Source organism: Phascolarctos cinereus, unplaced genomic scaffold (genome assembly GCF_003287225.1).
Source record: "Phascolarctos cinereus isolate Bilbo 61053 unplaced genomic scaffold, phaCin_HiC Scaffold_2;HRSCAF=192, whole genome shotgun sequence".
Lineage (NCBI taxonomy): Eukaryota > Metazoa > Chordata > Mammalia > Diprotodontia > Phascolarctidae > Phascolarctos > Phascolarctos cinereus.
Genome location: NW_027555625.1, coordinates 275,634,410 through 275,657,870, shown reverse-complemented (window position 1 = coordinate 275,657,870; position 23,461 = coordinate 275,634,410). Strand labels below are relative to the sequence as shown.

General features: G+C 36.9%; 1 long non-coding RNA gene across 1 annotated transcript; it reads right to left on the bottom strand.

The window, feature by feature from the left end:
* Positions 1-538: 538 nt before the first annotated feature.
* On the bottom strand, positions 539-4,732 carry LOC144455905 (uncharacterized). The gene is made up of 2 exons (XR_013484744.1): positions 2,674-4,732; positions 539-1,948 (listed from the first exon to the last, which is right to left on the bottom strand). It is a non-coding gene; the product is annotated as an uncharacterized LOC144455905 (long non-coding RNA).
* Between the last annotated feature and the right edge of the window lie 18,729 nt (positions 4,733-23,461).

The following is a 23,461-nucleotide window of genomic DNA, read 5'->3' as shown; positions in this document are numbered from 1 at the left end:
CCTGGTGGGGATCAGAAGGCAGCAACACAACAGTATGAACAAGGAACTATACTACAGAAGCAGTACAAAGGATGTCATTTAAAATGTACAGTTGAAATGGTCACATAGAAAGAGAGATATTTCAATCATATGGTCAATCGATAAGCATTATCACATATTTGTTTACTATGTAACAAGCACTGTGCTAAGCAATGAAATTAGAAAGCAAGGCAAACCATGTGCCCCAGAAGCATTCTTGAAAAGTCAAAAGAATAGAAGGAAGGACCCCAACACATTGGTTGGACTTTCTGTGGTGAACTTTTGGGAGAATATGGAAGAGACACACAGAATGATTAGGCTTAGATGATGTGTGAATGGCATTGTAAGAGAGACCAACATGAATGAGATCACAGATCCTTTGGAATTTTGCAGTTGTCCAAAAATGGGATGGGTGTTATGCTCCGTGTTTATCTGGGTTAGGAACTTACCTCCTCAACAGGCTTCGGACGTCTCCGGCTCCAGCTGCACTGGAGAAATGACTCCAAAGAACACCCCAAGACACTTTCAGAGCATATCTTTTTATTGTTACATCTCTGACTACTAGCGCGGCTCTGTTCTCTTCCGGGTACCTTCTTCTTATCCTCTCCCCGTCCACACTTTTTTCACGAGCCCTTCCCACAGTAAGCCAATCATGTCCTGCCCCGAAAGCAAAGAGGATTCGTGCTTATTAAACATGTCATGAGCCGTTGCACGTGAGCAACTTAACTCACCTGCGCATCAGCTTAGTTGCCACGTCTGCTCATTTATTTTGACATGCGCAGATCCACCTTAATACTCCCAGGCAATCATGTGCACTTCTGCAGGTAAGGACAGAGTCATCTCACAAATGACCCTTACACTTCCCTTTTCTTGTTTTGCGGTGGACCACCAAGGGGAAAAAGATCAGCGCGAAAACACAAGAAGGCACCCTTCAGTAAAGTCAGAAGCCATCGCCAGGCACAACAAAGTATACAGACACAAAGAGCAAAGTATATAAAAGGAGTAATAAGGGCAATCAAAGATGACCAAGCAAATTTGCGTGTCATCCAGGAGACAAAATCCTGAGCGGAAGACGAGGGTACAGTGAAATTATCAGATAACTGTTAAATATCCTTAATTAACAAACCCAGTTAATGTAATTCAGATGTGATATTATCAGATAAAAAGGCACCTTGTAAATGTTCACGAACCTTAGCCCAATGGCCAGGAAACGTAGAAGTACTGTTGACAGGTAAACTGTTGCAGTAAGGTACTATTAACATAGGCAGTAACAATACATGAAGCCACTTCAGTTTGAAATAAACCCGAAATAGTTGGATTCACATTAACAGAGAGACAGAGTAACCAAGCATAATTCGTAGGAGCAACAAGAGCCCCTGTAAAATGGTATTGAAAGACGTCACATTGGGAGGTATGACCCAACGTGTAGTTTTTTTCCAGTAGCAAAGATTTGATTCCATACTTGAAAAGTATAATCTTTACAACTGCTACATTTACATGTCTCGATAAAAACCTCAGTATTCTTTACAATAAATCCTAATGGTCCCAAGGTAACATGACAAAAACCCTTGTTTTTACACGGAACCAGCATAGATAATTGAGTATATGTCAAATTTTGTTGTATGCCATCCCAGAAGGATAGAGTCACATTCGCAACCGTCATTGTTATACTAAGACGAGTTGAACAAGAAGTGATACACGTCCATGTAGTCATATCACCCACGTGGCAAGGTGGTAGAACAGGCATTGAACCCCGATCTCCGGTATCGTTCATCTGAGGAGAAGATGTGACAGTTCTCAGCCGGCGTCAAGGTGGTCCACTCTGTTCTTGTCGGTGTGTCGATTGACATATTGTCATCCCCAAACTCAGGCCCCACAGGACGTACCACACGATCGGGCACCCAAATCCCGGCATCTTGATCTGCTCCATCTGGAATGACAAAAGCATACCCTGGCCCACGCATTACAACCCTGCCTGGTCCCTTCCAGTCCCCATTGAGTTCTTTCCACACCACTTTCGTTCCCTGTTTCATATTATGCTCACGAGCCGTTACAGCTCTCCTTCCCCATCCATTCCATAAATGCCAATACTTCATGGCTGGCGTTAATTCATCCTGTCCAAATTTCAAATAATTATAAGTGTACAGAGCCATGTCCAATTGCTGGCAGGTAATTCTTTTATGGGGGTTAACACTAAGAGGATCCTGTCTGTGAAGCCTCAGGTACATTAATAGGAGGAGAAGGACCATAAAGAGCAGCTTTTACTAAACTAAAAATAATAAAATCCAAATCTCTCACTTCTCCCAGATGCGCTTTTTCATATGATGCTAATTGATTTCCCACTACCGTCCATCGTTTAAGATCAAGTCCAGTGTATTCTACCCACGGAGAAGTATTCCACAATAAACGAACAAATCTTACACAATCAATCCTTTTTACTTTCACTCCTTTTTCCTGGACCAACTCATATATTTGCTTAGCATATACTTCAGTGTCATTGGGGCACACCACAGGAAGACTAAACGCTTGTCCCACAGTGTCTGTACGGCACCAACCCTTCTTGCACACAGCAAGGCTATGGAGTCCTTCTAACCCTCAGGTCCCTGTTCGGGCGCCACTTGTTATGCTCCGTGTTTATCTGGGTTAGGAACTTACCTCCTCAACAGGCTTCGGACGTCTCCGGCTCCAGCTGCACTGGAGAAATGACTCCAAAGAACACCCCAAGACACTTTCAGAGCATATCTTTTTATTGTTACATCTCTGACTACTAGCGCGGCTCTGTTCTCTTCCGGGTACCTCCTTCTTATCCTCTCCCCGTCCACACTTTTTTCACGAGCCCTTCCCGCAGTAAGCCAATCATGTCCTGCCCCGAAAGCAAAGAGGATTCGTGCTTATTAAACATGTCATGAGCCGTTGCACGTGAGCAACTTAACTCACCTGCGCATCAGCTTAGTTGCCACATCTGCTCATTTATTTTGTCATGCGCAGATCCACCTTAATACTCCCAGGCAATCATGTGCACTTCTGCAGGTAAGGACAGAGTCATCTCACAAATGACCCTTACAGATGGGTTTCATTTCAGGATAGTGAGTAGCCAATTGATGGAAGAGACCAAGCAAAGACTGGATAACTATTTTGTTTGAGATTCCCCTGGATCTGAAACTTTTTTTTTTAATGTATGAACCCATTTGGCATTCTGGTTATATCCGTGGACTCCTTTTCAGAATAATGTTTTTAAATCATTGAAAGAAGTGTTAAATTTTAGTTAGAAATTACTGAGAATATTGATGTAATTTTTTCCACCAAAGTTTATGTGCCTCAATGCTAAACATCTATCCTTGGAATTCTTTGAGTGTTCTTGAATCACACATTAAGAACTCCTACTCTGGAGCAGAACATTTCATCAGGTGAGAGGCTAGATTAGATTCCTTTCCATCACTATCACTCCCACTACTGACCCCTTTACACAAACAGTAGTAAATTCTGAAGGGGATAAATCTGAAGACTTGGGCAGAGCCTTGGGTTGAGGAATTGAAAGAGAAGGGGGAAAGAAGAAGCAGTAGCAGATGATAAAAAGAGAAAACAGTAAACAATGAAGGACAGGGTTGAAAATTAGATCCTTTTCCCAAAAGGCAGCAATGTGGGGTCCAGGCTAAATGGAAGAAGCTGAAGCCATAGATTCTGAATACCATTTGCAGAGAATTTGGAGGAAGTAGAGGAGTAGAACCAGCTTGTTCTTGCCGTGCAAACTTAGCTGAAGCAGTGAGAAAGCCTGTCTGCTCAGCTGTCATTTCATAAAATGACCACTAGATGATAGCAGAAGCCCAGGGAAAGCAAATAGCTTCAATAGCTTGGAACCTTCAGGCTGTGGTATTATGAGTGGCCACCAGATGGCAGAGCAAATCTTCTGAGGGCACCTGGAGACTCCTAAAACACATGCAGAGGAAGGGAGTTCTTCCCTGATGACAAAATCTTTTCTTCAACATCCTCCTCTCCCCGTGACTCCTCACCAGAATTCCTGCTAACCCAAGAAAAATGTGGTATGATAGAGGAGATAAGGCTGTATGTAAAAAAAATATGACTAATACACTCAAAAATATTATACCATCAGGGACTAATGGATGTACAGAGTTAGAGCTACAAACTTGATGGACACATACTAGTTTTACAAACCTGGGCAAATTACTTTACCTTGTTCAGTCCCGGTTTCCAAATCTAGAGAATAGTATAATAATAGCACCTATCTCAAAGGGTTATTGAGAAGACCAAATGAAATATTTTAAAATTACTTTGCAAACTTTAAAACACTATGTAATTCTAGCTATTATTATCATTAACATAAATACTATTATTACACCATGTTTCAGTGACTTTCCCAAATGAGTGGTTGCTGTTGAGTGGAGTGGTCAAATCTGGATGGTGTTAATTTCTGAAAGGGTTTGAACCACACACATCTATCGCTTCTCAACAATGTGAGCTTCAAGTGTCTTAATTCCCCACATATAAAATCAAGGTAACAAGTTTATATTTGTTAACTGATAGGGTTGTTGGGATGTATATAAAGTACTGCATAATCAATAAAATCCAATATAAATATTGGTTACAGTTATTAGGATCCTGTCCAAGCCTGGTTTCCAATCCACTTTAAAAAAGTATTGCTATTTTATGGGGTTTTTTATCACCCTCATTTCCAAATATATCCCTCCACTCTCCCCTGAGCCATCCCCCATTACAAAGAAGAAAAAGAAGAAAAAAGAGAAAAAGAAAGTTCAGCAAAGTTTACCAATAAATCAATCCAGGCTGACAGCATATATAATATTCAACACCCATAATCCTCTGCAGAGGGGAGGGAGATACATTTTCTTATCTGTTCTATGTGGCAAACCAAGATTATAGATGGAAAGGACCTCATAGGTCATCTGGTTGAACTCCACAACTATTTTTCAGACTAGAAAACAGAGGTTCAGAGTAGTAAAGAGACTTGCCCCAAATGACTCAGGAAGTAAAAGACAGAGCATGGATTTGAAATCTGGTTCTCTGACTCCAAATCCAGAGGTGTTTTCCACTGAAGATATGCAGGATCAAATGGCTGTTGCAGAGAGTCATCACTGGGTAATGACCAAGTATAAGATTACTCAGTAGCTGGTCCGGGGTCAGTTGAAAGATGAGAGGCATTAACAAAAGGCAGCACTGATCACTGGGAGCTCAAATAGTTGGGAAATAAGGATGATACATAAGGAATCTAAAGCTATAGGCAACTCAAAGGCTGGTAAGATTTTCATTTCTCCAGAGGGCTGATGGTACATAGAAAAGACTCAAGATAGCTTTAGTCAAGATGTCAGTATTCTTATCCTGGTTCTCATACTTACTATCTACATGACTCTGGGCCAATCACTTAATTCCTCTAAGCTTCTATATCCTCAGCTATAAAGTAGATTAGTAATATATGCATTACCTGCCTTGTGGTGGTGTTCTAAGAAAAATGCTTCACAAAAATTAAACCTCTATTTAAAAAAATATAAGCTATTATTATTTTATTATGATAGTTAACCTGAATAATGATGATGATGATGATAATGTATCCTCAGACAGTTATTAGTTATGTGACCCTGGACAAGTTAGTTAACTTCCCTCAGTCTTAGTTTCCTCATCTATAAAAAAAGAATAATATTAGTACCTACTGTCTACAGTTGTGAGGATGAAATAAAATAATATATTTTAAAAACACTTTGACGATCTTAAAGTGCCATGTAAATATTAATTATTATTTTTGTTACCCTTTCATCTCATCTATTTTGTTAGGGTAGGGCTAGAAATGGCCCTGGGATAAATCACTCTCCTCCTATAATTCTCATATACTCAGTGTTCTAAAGAGTATTGTGTAATACTCTAAAGAAAAGCAAGTCAATAAAATAACTTATTTTGTGGTTGAATAAAATATTAGGATGTAAAGCCATCTCTACACTCATTCAAACTATCCTTGGTATAACTGTAGTGGCAGATAAGACAGTGGGGTTGGCATGTCAGGAACACCAAATTCAAATTTAGTCTCAGATGCTTACTAGCTATGTGACCTTGAGCAAGTTACAACCCTTACTTACCTCAATTTCCTCATCTGCAAAATGGGAATAATAGCACCTACCTCACAGGGTTGTTGTTGGGATTATATTTGTAAAGCACATTGAAAACCTTGAACCATTATACAAATCTTAGCTCTGATGAGGGGGAGGAGAAGGATAATGATGTATCTAAACTTGTTCCCACATGACATATCTCTTAAACAAGGTTTCTATACTTTGAAAGCTTTTCACCACATTCAACATGAAGATTATGAGAATTTGGAATGATAACACCTATTAAAAATGTTCCTAAGTTCTTGGTCACATGATCAACAAGATGGTATACTAGACATTTCAGCTGATCCCTATGACCTCTCACACCTCTCCAAAACAGAAATTATGCATCAAAGATAAAAAATCTTCAACTGATTCCATGGTTAAAGATACTCAGAATTCAAAAGTTAAAAATATCCCATAGAAATTAATGCTCACTGACCATGAGCTCACTCAGCACATTTTCCCCACCTCCCATACATCTAACAGCAAAACTACACTAGAAGTCCCAAGGACATGACACAGCCTTACTTTAAAACCCTATTCCCCAGTCCCCTCTTCCTCTTTCCAGTTCCATAGAGTTCTGGTTCCAGGCTGTGGAATTTTCCTCAGGCCTCAACAGCCTGCTTTGGTCACAGCCCTTTAAGAGCAAAAGCCTACAGAGGATGAAACCCATAGGCACCAGTACTGGCAGCCTCCACCAAAAGTAGTCTTTGCCAGTGCTAGGAAAATCAGCTTCTGCTTCCACAAAAAGCAAACTCTGAACTTTTGGTATCAGTATGCTCTGAACTGCCAGTGCCAGTAGAACTAAGGAACAGGGGGAGTGGGACAGGGTAGTGGGACAGGGTAGTAGGACAGGGCATTGTGCATGTGGAGAGCTATGCAGAACTCCACCAAACTTGAGATAAAGGCATGGAATCCAGATGAGGCCAGTTCTGATACCCAAAAGTCAGCTAAGACAGAGACCTAGTTTGGTAAACCATGAATTGCTAAGTGTGGGAGGGCACTGAGACTTTTTGAGCTTTGTGCCCTAAGGAAAACACAATCAGAGGGGGGAAAGTGAGAAATGAGTTATAAGGAAAATGGGGGGATGATTGAAAGTACCAAAGATCCCAGGAAGAAGAATCGCAAAGACTGAACATAAACAGATAAATCAACAAGATAATCAGCAACAACAAAAGAAAATATGACCTCCAGATCAAGTAAATGAGTTAGGCCTCTAGGAATAAATATTACAAAATTAAGGAAAATGTTCCAACACTTCTTGAAACAGAAAGTACTGTGCAATTTGAGGAAAGCATGGAACCATAACACAATGTTCCTGGTAATTTAAAAGAGAAATGAGAATTATAAGAGCAAAATGTAAGTCCTGGATAGCAAAAATAATTAGCAGAATAGAAAAACTGGAAACTGAAATGGCAAGCCTCACCAAAACACAAAACAAAATAAAACAACAACCAAAAAAAAGAGAGAGAGAGAACAATAGATTAAGAATGCAAATACACAGAAGTGAAAGATAATCTAGGAGAGAAACAAAAAACAAGAATTTTTTAAAATATGCTTACTATGAAAGCAAAATATATGGATCTTCAAGACAGGATAGGTATAGACAAAGCAAGGCTCATAGATCTTGCAGAAGAATGTGACAGGACAAAAAATCTTAACACTATAATGTAGAAAATAATAGAAGAGAACTCCCCAGAACTTCTGCACATAGAAGGCAAAATTCAAGATTGAAAGAGTTCAGAGATCTCATCCAGAAAAACAAACAAACAAAAAAACACCAAGGCTGCAAACTCCAAGACACAGAGTAGTTAAACTTAACAATTCAATCCAGAAACTACAAGTTCTGCAAGTCATCAGTAGAAAGACCTTCAACAAAGGAAAGAACATTCAAATAATGAAGGAGTTCAGAAGAAGAGATCTGTGACACAGGGGAGGAAGCTGACATGAAAACGTGGATGAAACACCAGTGGTGGGAGTAGGCAGTGGTGCCTGAAGCATCAGGAACTTCATGAGCCCTCAAGCTAGAGATGACTACACCACCTTGGAAGAATCAAAAACTCTCAAACACCCATAACTAGCTCTGAAAATAGCAGTGCAAAAAAGCCTAAAGCTTGAGACAGAGACCCTTCCTTCCCCTATGCCCAACATTGATATAAAATTCCAAATCAAGAAACAGGGTGGGAAAATGAGCATATAACAGCAAAAAACAGATCTGATGGTAAAAGGCTGTTATGATGATAAGGATCAAGAGACAAACTCAGAAGAAGACAATGAAGCCAAAACAGCCACAAGCAAAGTCTCCAGGGGAAAAAAAAAATGACTTGGATACAGGCCCAATAAAATGCCTAGAACAGCCAAAAAATGATTTTCAAAATCAAACAAAAGTGGTGGATGAAAAATTAGATATAGAAATGAAAGCAAAGGAAGAAAATTATGAAAAGACAATTAACAGTTTGGCAAAAGAGGCATAAAAATACTGAAGAAAACACATTAAAAAACAGAATTGGCCTAATAGAAAAAGAGATACAAAAATTCACCGATATAAATAACCTTAAAAAGCAGAATTGGGCAATTGGAAAGATATAAAAGTTTGGTGAAGAAAATAATTACTTGAAAATTAGAATTTAGCAAATGGAAGTTAAAAATTCCATGAGATCAAGAAAAATAAGATAAAGTCAAAAGAATGGAAAAAATAGAAGAAAATGGGAAATATCTCATTGGAAAAATAACTGATCTGGAAAACAGAGCAGGGAGAGATAATCTAAGAATTACTGGATTACTGGGAGCCAAGATGGCGGAGTGAAAAGGTAGTCTCTCTCACTCTCCCCTATCAACCTCTGAAAACCCAGAAAATATCACCCCAGAAAAAAATCCCTGGAACAGCTGAACTAGAAGAAAAACGGGGAGCAGCAGTGCAGCAGCCCAGCAAACGGGTCCCTCAGTGCCTCAGCAAAAATAAGGGAGGCAGAACTACAAGGGGCTCCAGGCGGATAAGTACCCTGCGGCATTCATCTGAAAGGAGGTGAAGAAAACAATCTAAAAGGTTCCTAAAGCCCCTGCCTTGCTGGTTCCAACTCAACACCAGGTAAGCTGTCTGAGCCCTGCAGCCTCCAATTGTGAAGAAATCCTGAAGCCCAGGTGGTAGAGCAGGCAAACACCAACACCTGGACTCTGAGTGCCTCAGTGAGGGGGAGGGGGAACCGTGGAAACCAGCTCAGAAAACCACCAGGTGCCTCAGCACTCTACCAAAAGGAATCTCCCAGTGCATTAGCAGAAGAGGGAGCAACACTGCAGGGGCCCCAGGCAGATAAACACCCTGCAGCACCCATCTAAAAGGAGCTGAAGAAAGCTAAAGGAAAGGAAAAGCAGGCAACCTAGAATTGCCTGAAAGTTCCAGCCTTGCTGATTCCAGCCCAACAGAGGTAAGCTGCCAGAAACCTACAGCCTCCAATTGCATAAGAGGCCCCAGCACACAAAGCCAGTGACCAAGACCTAGGCTCCCAACACAAGAAGCTTGGGTCAGTGCCCTCTGTTCCGCAGGAGAGCTCAATCTCTTTAAAGGCCAGGGAATAAAGAAACACCATGAGTAAAAAGAAACACCATAGATTCATATTATGAGAAGAGTGAAGATCAAGACAGAAATTCTGAAGAGGACAACATTGTCAACAAACCCACATCTGCAACAACAAAAGGGAATATGAACTGGTCTGAAGCCCAAAAAGCCTTCTTAGAAGAGCTCAAGAAGGATTTTAATAGTCAAATGAGAGAGGTAGAAGAGTCCTTCAAAAATACAATTGGCCAATTGGAAAAAAAATACACTGAAGAAAACAAGTCCCTAAAAACACAATTGGCCAATTGAAGAAGGAAGTACAAAAACTAACAGAAGAAAACAATCTGTTAAAAACTAGAATTGGACAAATGGAAACTAATGTCTCTATGAGAGAGCAAGAATCAGTCAAACAGAAACAAAAAAATGAAAAAATAGATGAAAATGTAAAATATCTCATCAGTAAAACAACCTGGAAAATCATCAGGAGAGACAATTTAAAAATTATTGGACTACCTGAAAATCATGATGAAAAAAAGAGCCTGGACAGTATCTTTCAGGAAATCATAAAGGAAAACTGCCCAAGTCCTAGAACCAGAAGGGAAAATAACCATAGAAAGAATCCACCATCACCACCTGAAAGAGATCCCAAATTGACAACGCCAAGGAATATAATAGCAAAATTCCAAAATTACCAGATGAAAGAGAAGGTGCTGCAAGCAGCCAGAAAGAAACAATTTAAATATCATGGAACCACAGTCAGGATTACACAGGACCTTGCAGCTTCTACATTAAAAGACCGCAGGGCATGGAACATGATATTCCTAAGGCAAAGGAGCTTGGAATGCAGCCAAGGATCAATTACCCAGCAAAAATGAGCATCATTTTTCAAGGGAGGAGATGGATATTCAATGAAATAGGAGACTTCCAAACTTTCCTGATAAAAAGACCAGAGCTCAACAAAAAATTTGATCTTCAAGTACAGGACTCAAGAAGGACTTAAAAAGGTAAATGGGACAGAAAGATACAATATGTTGTTAATGGGGGGGCTGTTTAAACCCCTACAAGGGAATATGACACTTGCAACCCTTGAGAACTGTATTGTTATTACACCATGTTAAAGGAGTATACATAAAGAGGGTGGATATTAGTTGACTTTGATGTAATGATAAAAAAAAATCTAATCAAGTGGGTTAAATGGATCCAAATAAGTGGATCAATCTGATCTTAGAAAATGTACTGAGAAAGGAGGAGGCAGACAAGGGTAAATTACATTACAGGAAAAGACACAAAATCCTATTACAGCAGAGGGAAAGAAGGGGGGAGCATTGTTTGAACCTTACTCTCATCAGATTTGGCTCAAGAAGGGCATAACATAATCAGTTAGGTATAGAAATCTAACTTGCCCTATAGGCAGTAGGAGGGAAAAGGGGAAAGAAAAGGGAGGGGGAAAGAAAAGGGAGGGGGAAAGAAGGGAGGGAAGAAGCAGTAAGAGTAAAGGGGAAGAAAAGGGAAAGGGATAATAAAAGGGAGGAGGGACTGAAGGAGGCGTGGTCAAAAGCAAAACACTAGTGAAGGGGGAAAGGAAAAAGGAGAAAGAAAAGCATAAATGGGGGAAAAAGGATGGAGAAAAAGACACAGATAGTAATCATAACTGTGAATGTGAATGGGATGAACTCTCCCATAAAACGGAAATGGATTGCAGAATGGATTAAAAACCATAATCCTACAATATGTTGTTTACAGGAAACACATTTGAAAAAGAGTGACACATACAGGGTAAAGGTAAAAGGCTGGAGCAGAATATATTATGCTCAGCTGAAGTAAAAAAAGCAGGGGTAGCAATCCTGATCTCAGACAAAGCAAAAGCAAAAATAGATCTAATCAAAAGAGATAAGGAAGGAAACTACATCCTGCTAAAAGGCACCATAGACAATGAAGTAATATCATTACTAAACATATATGCACCAAATGGTATAGCATCCAAATTCTTAGAGGAGAAGTTCAGGGAGTTACAGGAAGAAATAGACAGCAAAACTATACTAGTGGGGGACCTGAACCTCCCCTCTCTGCACTAGATAAATCTAACCACAAAATAAACAAGAAAGAAGTTAAGGAGGTGAATAGAACATTAGAAAAGTTAGGTATGATAGACCTCTGGAGAAAACTGAATGGGGATAGAAAGGAATATACTTTTTTCTCGGCAGTACATGGCACATACACAAAAATTGACCATGTACTAGGGCATAAAAACCTCACAATCCAATGCAGAAAGGCAGAAATATTAAATGCATCCTTTTCAGATCATGATGCAATAAAAATTATATGTAATAAAGGGCCATGGAAAGATAGACTAAAAAATAATTGGAAACTAAATAATCTAATCCTAAAAAATGATTGGGTCAAACAACAAATCATAGAAACAATCAATAATTTCATTCAAGAGAATGACAATAATGAGACAACATACCAAAACTTATGGGATGCAGCAAAGCAGTTCTTAGGGGAAGTTTTATATCTCTAAATGCTTACATAAATAAAATAGAAAAAGAGGAGATTAATGAATTGGGCATACAACTAAAAAAACTAGAAAAAGAACAACTTAAAAATCCTCAACTAAACACTAAATTAGAAATATTGAAAACCAAAGGAAAAATTAATAAAATTGAAATTAAGAAAACTATTGAACTAATAAATAAAACTAAGAGCTGGTTTTATGAAAAAAAAATAAAATAGATAAACCTTTGGTTAATTTAATTAAAAAAAGAAAGAAGAAAACCAAATTACTAGTATCAAGAATGAAAAGGGTGAAGCTACCACCAAGGAAGAGGAAATTAAAACAATAATTAGGAATTATTTTGCCCAACTATATGCCAACAAATTTGACAATCTTAGTGAAATGGATACATATTTACAAAAATATAAATTGCCCAGATTAACCGAAGAGGAAGTAAAATACTTAAATAACCCCATCTCAGAAAAAGAAATTGAACAAGCCATTGATGAACTCCCTAGGAAAAAATCTCCAGGGCCAGATGGATTTACATGTGAATTCTATCAAACATTTAAAGAACAATTAATTCCAATACTATATAGACTATTTGGGAAAATAGGTGAAGAAGGAGTCTTACCAAATTCTTTTTATGATACAAATATGGTGTTGATACCTAAACCAGGAAGAGTCAAAATAGAGAAAGAAAATTATAGACCAATTTCTCTAATGAATATAGATGCAAAAATTTTAAACAAAATACTAGCAAAGATTGCAGCAACTTATCACAAGAATAATACACTATGACCAGGTAGGATTTATACCAGGAATGCAGGGTTGGTTCAATATTAGGAAAACTATCAGCATCATTGAGCATATCAACACCAAAACCAACAGAAACCACATGATCATCTCAATAGATGCAGAAAAAGCTTTTGATAAAATACAACACCCATTCCTATTAAAAACACTAGAAAGCATAGGTATAAATGGAGTCTTCCTTAAAATAATAAATAGCATATATCTAAAACCTTCAGCAAGCATTATATGTAATGGGGACAGGCTAGAAGCATTTCCAATAAGATCGGGGTGAAACAAGGATGTCCATTATCACCACTGTTATTCAATATTGTACTGGAAACCTTAGCTTTAGCAATAAGAGAAGAAAAAGAAATTGAAGGCATTAGAATAGGCAAAGAAGAAACAAAGCTATCACTCTTTGCAGATGACATGATGATATACTTAGAGAATCCTAGAGAATCAAGTAAAAAACTACTTGAAATAATAAACAACTTTAGCAAAGTTGCAGGCTATAAAATAAACCCACATAAATCATCAGCATTTCTATATATTACCAACAAAGCCCAACAGCAAGAGATAGAAAGAGAAATCCCATTTAAACTTACTGTAGACATTATAAAATATTTAGGAGTCTACCTCCGAAAAAACCCAGGAACTCTATGAACACAATTACAAAACACTTTTCACACAAATAAAATCAGATCTAAATAATTGGAAAAACATCAGTTGCTCATGGGTAGGCCGAGCTAATATAATAAAAATGACAATCCTACCTAAGCTAATTTACTTATTCAGTGCCATACCAATCAAACTACCAAAAAATTATTTTATAGAGTTAGAAAAAATAATAACAAGATTCATTTGGAAAAACAAAAGGTCCAGAATATCAAAGGAACTAATGAAAAGAAATGCAGGGGAAGGTGGCCTAGCAATTCCAGATCTTAAATTGTATTATAAAGCAGCAATCATCAAAACTGCTTGGTACTGGCTAAGAAATAGGGAGGTGGATCAGTGGAATAGGTTAAATATGCAAGACACAGTAGTCAATGACTATAGTAATCTATTATTTGATAAACCCAAAGACCCCAGCTTCTGGGATAAGAACCCACTCTTTGAAAAAAACTGCTGGGAAAACTGGAAAAGAGTATGGCAGAAACTAGGCATAGACCCAAATCTCACACCATATACCAAAATAAAGTCAAAATGGGTTCATGACTTAGATATAAAGGCTGATACCATAAGTAAACTGGAGAACAGAAGAATTCATGACCAAACAGGAGATAGAGAACATTATGAAAAGCAAAATGGATAATTTTGATTACATTAAATTGAAAAGTTTTTGCACAAACAAAGCCAATGCAACTAAGATTAGAAGGAAGGTAGAAAATTGGGAAAGAATTTTTACAACCAGTCTCTCTGATAAAGGCCTCATTTCTAAAATATATAGAGAATTAAGACAAATTTATAAGAACACAAGCCATTCCCCAATTGATAAATGGTCAAAGGATATGAACAGACAGTTCTCAGATGAAGAAATTAAAGCCATCTATAGTCATATGAAAAAATGCTCTAAATCGTTATTGATTAGAGAAATGCAAATCAAAACAACTCTGAGGTACCACATCACACCTATCAGATTGGCCAACATGACAAAACAGGAAAATGATAAATGTTGGAGAGATGTGGGAAAATTGGAACACTAATACATTGTTGGTGGAGTTGTGAAATGATCCAACCATTCTTGGAGAACAATTTGGAACTATGCCCAAAGGGCTACAGAAATGTGCATACCTTTGATCCAGCAATAGCACTTCTAGGGCTATATCCCAAAGAGATCAAACAAATGGGAAAAGGACCCACATGTACAAAAATATTCATAGCAGCTCTTTTTGTGGTGGCAAAGAATTGGAAATTGAGAGGATGCCCATCAGTTGGGGAATGGCTGAGCAAGTTGTGGTATATGAATGTAATGGAATACTATTGTGCTATAAGAAATGATGAACAGGCTGACTTCAGAAAAACCTGGAAAGACTTATATGGTCTGATGCTGAGTGAGGTGAGTAGAACCAAGAGGACTTTGTAGATAATAACAGCCATGTTATGCGATGACTAATAGTGTTAAACTGAAGCCTTCTTAGCATTACAAGGATCTAAGACATCTCCAGAGGCCTCGGGATGGAAAATGCTGTCCACATCCAAAGAAAGAACTATGGAAGTTGAATCTTTATCACTTATTTTTACCTTCTGTTGAGTTTTGTTTCATCTTTCTGATGGTTCCTTCTACTGGTTTTAATTTTTACTTACAACTTCACTAATGTGAAAATATATTTCATAGGAATGTAAATATAAAGCCTATATTAGATTGTGCACTGTCTTGGGGAGGGTGGGGGAAGGAAGGGGTGAAAAATTTTCAACTCAAAAGAATATGGAAGTGATTGTTGATAAATCAAAATAAATTAATAAATTTTTTAAAAAGAATTATTGGATTATTTGAAAGCCATGGTCAAAGAAAAAGCCTTGGCATCAAAATTGAAGAAATTATCAAGGACAAATGCCCTCATGTCCTTGAATCACAGGCTAAAATACATATTGAAAGAACCCACTGATCACCACCTGAAAGTGATCCAAAAATGAAAATTCCCAGAGATATCATAGCCAAATTTTAGAATACCCAGGTGAAAGAGAAAATATTTGAAGCAGCAAGAAAGAAACCATTTCAATACCATGGAGCAATAGTCTGAGTCACACAAGATTTAGCAGCTTTCATATTAAAGGAGCAGAGGGCTTGGAATGTGATATTCTGAAAGGCAAAAGAGCTGAGATTACAATCAATAATAATCTAGCCCTGGGGGCAACTAGGGGACACAGTGGATAGAGTCAGGAAGACCTGAGTTCAAATCCAGTCTGACACATAACACTCACTAGTTGTATGTATCTGGGCAAGTCACTTAACCCCAATTGTCTCACCTCAATTACCCGACAAAACTAGGTATAATCCAAGAAAAAAAATGGATATTTAATGACATACAACATCTTCTAAAAATAGCATTAAAATGTCACATTTGTCATAGGGATTGTAATGCTAAAGCAGGAAATCAAAAGATAATTGGAATAGCAGGCAAGTTGGGCCTTGAAGTACAAAATTAAGCAGGACAGAGACAGAGTTTGTCAAGATAATTTTCTGGTCATAGCAAACACTCTTTTTCAACAACCCAAAAGGTAACTCTACACATAGACATAACCAGATAGTCAATATTGAAATCAGATTGATATTTTTGCAGCCAAAGGTGAAAAAGTTCTATATAGTCAGTCAAAATAATATTGGACCTGACTGTTCTTCAGATCATGACCTTCTTGTTGCAAAATTCAGACTTAAATTCAAGAAAGTAGGGAAAAGCATCAGACTATAGAGTTATGACCTAAAAATACACTTTATGAATATAAAATGGAGGTGATAATAGATTTAAGGGATTGGAGCTGTTAGACAGAGTGGCTGAAGAATATGGACAGAAATTCACAATATTGTATGGGAGGCAGCAACAAAAATATTACAAAGAAAAAAAATGAGTAAGATAGCAAAATGTCTGTCTAATGAGGCTTTACAAATAGCTGAGGAAAGAAGGAAAGCAAAAGAGAAAAGAGAAGTGGAAAGAAATATCCAATTGAATTCAGAATGTCAGAAGAGCACGGAGAAATAAGGTTTTCTTAAATGAACAAAGCAAAGAAATAGAAGAAAACAACAGAATGGAAAAGACGAGAAATCTCAACAAAATTGGAGATATCTAAGGGGAAATTTCATGCAAAAATGGGCATGAAAAGAGATAAAAATGGTAAGGATTAAATAGAAGCAGAAGAGATTAAGAAGGAGTGGCAATAATACACAGACCTATGAAAGAAAAAACTAAATATAAGTGATTATCATGATGGTGTGGTCACTGATCTAGAGCCAGACATCCTGGAGAATGAAATCAAGTGACCTTTAGGAAGCATTGCTAACCATAAGGTTAGTATAGGACGGAATTCCACCTGAGCTATTTAAAATCTTAAAAGATAATGCTGTTAAAGTGTTACACTCAATATGCCAATAAATTTGGAAACCTCAACAGTTGTCACTGGATTGGAAAAGATCAGTTTGTGTCCCAATCCTAAAGAAAGTCAATGCTAAAGAATTTTCAAGTCACTGAACAATTGCATTCATTTCACATGTCAGAAAGGTTATACTGAAGATGCTGCAAGTAAGACTTCATTGATGTGTGAATGAAGAATTATCAGAACTTCAGGCTGGTTTTTGGAGAGGCAGAGGAACTAGAGACCAAATTGCCAACATTTGGATTATGAAGAAAAACAAGGGGATTCCAGAAAAAATCATCTACTTCCATTTCATTGACTACACTGAAGCCTTTGACTGTGTGGATCACAATAACATGTGGCAAGTCCTCAAAGAAATGGGAGCACCAAGTCATCTTATTTGGCTTCTGAGGAACTTGTACGCAGACCAAGAAGCAACAGTTAGAAGCAAAAATGGAACAACTGATTGGTTTAAAATTGGAAAAGGAGTGTGGCAAGACTATATATTGTCACCTTATTTATTTACCAGTTATTTATTTTCAGAGTATGTCATGTGAAATTCTAGGTTGGATAAATCAAAAGCCAGAATTAAAGTTACCAAGAGAAATATCAACAATCTCACATACGCAATTGATATCACTCTGATGGCAGGTGAAGAAGAATTAAGAAGCCTGTTGATAATGGTGAAAAAGGTGAGTGTAAAAGCTGGCTATAAGCTGAACATTAAAAAAAACCCCAAGAATATGGTAACTGATCTCATCACTTCTTGGCAAATAATGGTAGAAGAAATGGAAGCAGTGTTCAGTATATACACTTGGGCTGAAAGGTCACTGCAGATGGGACTGCAGCCCTGAAGTTAAAAGACACTTGCTCCTTGGAAGGAAAGCTCTGGCAAATCTGGACAACATACTAAAAGCAGAGATAGCAACTTTCCAACAAAGGTCCATATAGTCAAAGCTATGATTTTTCAAGGAATAATGTATGGCTGTAAGAGTTAAATTACAAGGACAGCAGAATCAATGTTTTTGAATTGTGGTTCTGGAGAAGACTTTTGACATTCCCTTGGACAGCAAGGAGATCAAATCAGTAAATACTTTAAAAATTAATTCATACTACTCATTGGAAGAACAAATACTGAAGCTGAAGCTTAAATACTTTGGCCACAATAAAGAAAGACAGAACTCATTAGAAAAGACCCTGATGTTGGGAAAGATTGAAGTCAAAAGGAGAAGAGGATGGCAGAGGTTGAGATGGATAGATAGTATCACAGAAACAATGAAGAAGAACTTGGAAAGACTTTAGAAAATAACAGAAGATAGAAGAGTACAGCATGCTATGGCCCATGGGGTCACAAAGAATGGGACATGACTGACTGAATGAAAAGCAACAATGAAATAGAGGACTTTCAAGCATTCCTGATGAAAAGACCAGAGCTGAATAGAAAAGATGACTTTCAAATACAAGACTGAAGAGAAGCATAAAAATGTAAACATGAAACAGAAATTATAGGGGACTCAATAAGTCCTTTATATATGGGAAGATGATACATGTATCTTATAAGAACTTTATCATTATTAGGTAGGTTAAAAAGGATTCTACATGGAAATAGGGCATAGGAGTTGATCAACTGCGTTGGGATAATGTTAAAAAATGGATAGGCAAGAAACAGGAATGCCCTGGTGGGAGGGGGAAGAGAGAGGAAGAATAAAGAAAATAATGTCACATAAAAGAGATGTGGAAGGAAAGGCTGTTATAGTGGAGAGGAAAATGGTTGGGGTTTGAGGGTGGGCAATGCTTGAACATCATCCATATCTAAATTGATTCAAAAAGGCAATACACACATATACATATGTATTACATATATATGTACACACACACACACATATATGTGTGTATATATATATATATATATATTTTCTCATATCTTACCCAAAAGGGAAGTAGGTGGGGAATGGGATAAGAGACGGGGGGAAATAAAATGGGTGGCAGATAAAAGAAGGCAGTGATCTAAAGCAAAACAGACTTTAGAAAAAGGACAAGATGGAAAGAGAGAAGGATAAACAGATGAAATGCTCCAAATTACTACTGATTAGGAAAATGGAAATTAAAACAACTCTGAGATACCATCTCATACCTATTGGATTGGCTACTATGACAGAAAAGGAAAACGACAAATGCTGGAGGGGATGTGGAAAAATAGGGACGTTGGTAGAGTTGTGAACTATTCCAACCATTTTGGAGAACAATTTCAAACTACATGCAAAGGACTTTAAAAATAAGTATACTTTTTGATCCAGTAATGCCACTGCTAGGTCTGTATTCCAAACAGATCAAAGAAAATGGAAAAGTTCCTATCTGTACAAAAATATTTATAGCAGCAAAGAATTGAAAATTTAGAGGATGCCCATCAATTGGGGAATGGCTGAACAAGCTGTGGTATATGATTGTGGTGAAATACTATTATGCTATAAGAAATAAGGGGAATGGTTTCAGAGAAATCTGGGAAGATTTATACGAACTGATGCAAAGTGAAGTGAATAGAATCAGGAGAACACTGTACACAGTAACAACAATAATATAACAATTATCAATTGCAAAAGATTTAGTTATTCTGATGAAGACAATGATCCAAGACAATTAATTCCAAAGGATGCAGCATGAAAAATGCTATCTACCTCCAGAGAGAGAACTGATGACCTCTGAATGCAGACTGAAGTATATTTTTAACTTCCTTTATTTTGTTGCTTTACTTTGTGTTTTCTCTTGCAACATGGCTAATATGAAAATATGTTTTGTTTGATCTCACATATATAATCAAAATCAAATTGTTTGCCTTCCTAAGGAGGGGGCAGAAAGTTGGGAGAGAATTTGGAGCTCAAAATTTTTTTGATCTATTCTTTTATGGGATTTCCCCCCTCTCTATATAAAGAATAACTAATTTTTATTCCTTTCTTTCTTCTTCTTTTTTTTGTAAATAGTACTTTATTTTTCCAGTTACATGTAAAGATAGTTAACATTCATTTTTTATAAGATTTTGAGTTCCAAATTTTTCTCCCTTCCTCCTCCCCCAAGATAGCAAACAATCTGCTATAGGTTAGTTATGTTGTGAAAGAAGAAATAGAGCAAAAAGGAAAACACACACACACACACACACACACACACACACACACACAAAACCAAAACCAAAAAATGTGAAAATAGTATGCTTTGACCTGCATTCAGATCCATAGTGCTTTCTCTGGATGTGGATAGCACTTTCCATAGTGGCACTCAAAATTTTTAAAAATGGATATTAAAAATTGTACATGTAATTGGGAAATATTTAATGAAATAATTAATATGTATTTTTTAAAGTACAAAACAAGACAGAGGCGAATGCTGAAATCTAGTAGAGGTAATAGTGAAGAATAAGTGTCATTATGGACAGAACCTGGCAACTCTGCCTACAGGTGAATGCTTCTTTTCTGAGACTGCATTGCAACATGGGAGGGTATGTGGAAGAGGGAGGGGAACAAGGGATAGAGAAGAGTGAGAGATATCAAGGGCTAACAATCAGGTAATTGCTAGTGACCCTGGTAGTCTTAGGAAGAGAAGAGCCTAGAGGGGAGCAGGGGAGTGGGTGAGAGAGGTAGTGGAAAAGATGGAAAAGGGGAGGAAAAGAAGGAGGTCTTAATTTGGAGGTAGGATGGGGTTCCAGTAATGAATACTTCTATGGGTGAAGGGAGATGAGGACCTTATACTGCATGAGGCTGGGGGATCTATTGCCTGAAAAGTCTACTTGTCCTGGGAGGGAAGGGGGTGAAAGCCCTGAGAGCAACTGGCACCTGGAAGAGTGAAAGAACATGGGCACAGGAAAGAGACGTCCAGGTAAGTGTAGAGAAATAAAAAATTAAGAGAAGGTATAGATCGTTGAAGAAGTAGGAGGTGATGCCCTACCATGGGACACCATCTTCTCTGAGACTTGTTATAATAGTCATTATTCTGAAAGAAAGGCACAAGAGAAAGGGGGAATCCATGGGGTAATCCCTACAAGGCAGTGGCAGAAAACACCTAGAAGGTAATGCCTGGAATGGATAACTTGGCAATTACATGAAGAACATAGAGGACAAAAAGAGAGAGACCAGATAATTATAGGAGTCATGAATCAGAAAATAAGGGTCTACAGTAAACAGAAAGAGAAGATGGATAATGAAGAGAGTAGAAGAAATCCTTTTTGGAAAGAAGTGCAAAAAATGAAATTAAAAAAACTAATCAATAGGACTGGCTAAAAGGGATTGGGGAGGAGAGGAACAGAGAATCTGCTTCACTAAGAGTAAAAAGAAGGCAACAACATATGTAAATAGACAAAAATAGGAGAAAGACTAATAAACAAAACCCTAAAAGGAAAATGATAACTAAGGAGAAGAGGGGGTCAATAAGAAGAGAAAGAGAGCCAGTGGGAACAGGGACACCTTTAAAACAATTAAAGCAAATAATGGAACATAATGCTGTATTTATGGCAAAAGAGGGGCAAAAATCATAACCTGAAAAAAAATCTCAATTTTAGAGATAGGTGGTGGAAAATATAAACCCAATTCTCCCAACTTTAAATGTGAATGGAGTAAATAATATAATAAAATGAAAAAGAGTAACAAATTGGATAAGAAAACAAAAGCCTATAATCCATTGTTTATGAGGAACACAGTTTAAAATAAAAGACATACACAAAATAAAACTGAAGGAATGGAAAAAAATTAATATGCATCAAATGAATAAAAAAAAAGCAGGTGTTGCCATCAGTCTGTTAGGCAAAGCAAAAATAAACATTCAAAAACTAAAAAGGGATAAACAACAAAACTATATTATACTGAAAGGAACCACAGACAACAAACCAATATCAGTAATAAACTGATATGCTTCAACCAACTCAGCATCCAGATTCATAAAGGAAACATCACCCAAGCTTCAAGAGGAAATAGATAATAAAACAATAGTGACAAAAGACTTCAATACTCCTGTATCTGTTTTGTATGCATCAAATAAAAAGATAAACAACAGGGAAAATGTGGAACTGAACAAATTTTTGGAAAAATTAGAGTTAAAAGACTTACGGTATCCTCTAACTGGGGCAGTAAAAGAATTTACATATTCCTCTGCATTACAGAGAACTTTTACCAAAATTTACCATGTACTAGGGCACAAAGATATTGCAAATAAATGTAAAAAGACAGACATAATCATACACACTTTACAGACCATAATACAATAAGAATAGCAATTGGTTCAGGGATATAAACTGATAATAAAGACCCAAATGGAGACTTAAAAATGAATTCTTAAATAATGAATGGGTCAAAAGTCAAAACATAGAAACAATCAATAACTTTGTAAAGAAAAATTATAATGATATTATAACATACCAATATTTATGGGATGTAGATAAAGCAGTCCTCAGGGGGGATTAAATTCTTATAATTATGCATTAATGAAATAGAAAAGAGAAGATTAATGAACTGAAAATGCATTTAAAAATGAGAAAATAAACAAACCTAAAATAAACCCAACAGAGGGGATATTAAAAAATATAAAGGAAATAGATAAACTGGAAAGAAAAAAATGTGGAAATGATAAATAAAACTAAAATCTAATTGATAAACCCTTAACTAATTTAATCTAATTTAATTAAAAAGAAAAAAACAGGATATCAAGTCAATAAAACAGCAAATGAGCAAGGTAAAATCACAGCAAAATCACAAAAAATAAAAAGAATAATCTTAACATTATGCACAATTTTGTTCTAACAAAACTGAGAACACAAAAGTAATAGAATACCACCAAAATGTATAATATCCAAAACTATCAGAAGACCAGAAGGACATCTTAAATAACCCTATCTCAAAAAAGGAATCAGATCTAGCTGCAAAGGAAATACCGAAGCGGGGAAAAATATATCCTAAAGCTAATGGATTCATGGGAGAATTCTATTGAACTTTTAAAGAACACTTAGTACCCATACTTCACAAATTATTCTTAAAAAATGAGAAAGAACCTTACTCAGATCATTTTATAAGACAAATATAGTCCTACTACCCAAACCAGATAAATGTAAAACACAGAAAGAAAACTATAGGCCAACACTATTCATGAACATTAACTGAAAATTTTTAAACAAAATATTATCAAACAGATTAAAGCAATTTATTGAAGAAATCATTCATTATGATCAAGTGGGATTCATACCAAGAATACAAAGATACTTCAACATTAGGAAAATAACCAATATAACTCATCATATTAAAGCCCCAAATATTCCAAACTACATGATCATCTACATAATGCAGAAAAAGTCATTGACAAAGTAGAACATTCTTTTTGCTAAAACTTCTACAAAATATAGGCATAAAAAACCCTTTTAAGTGCATACACGATCAAGCATCA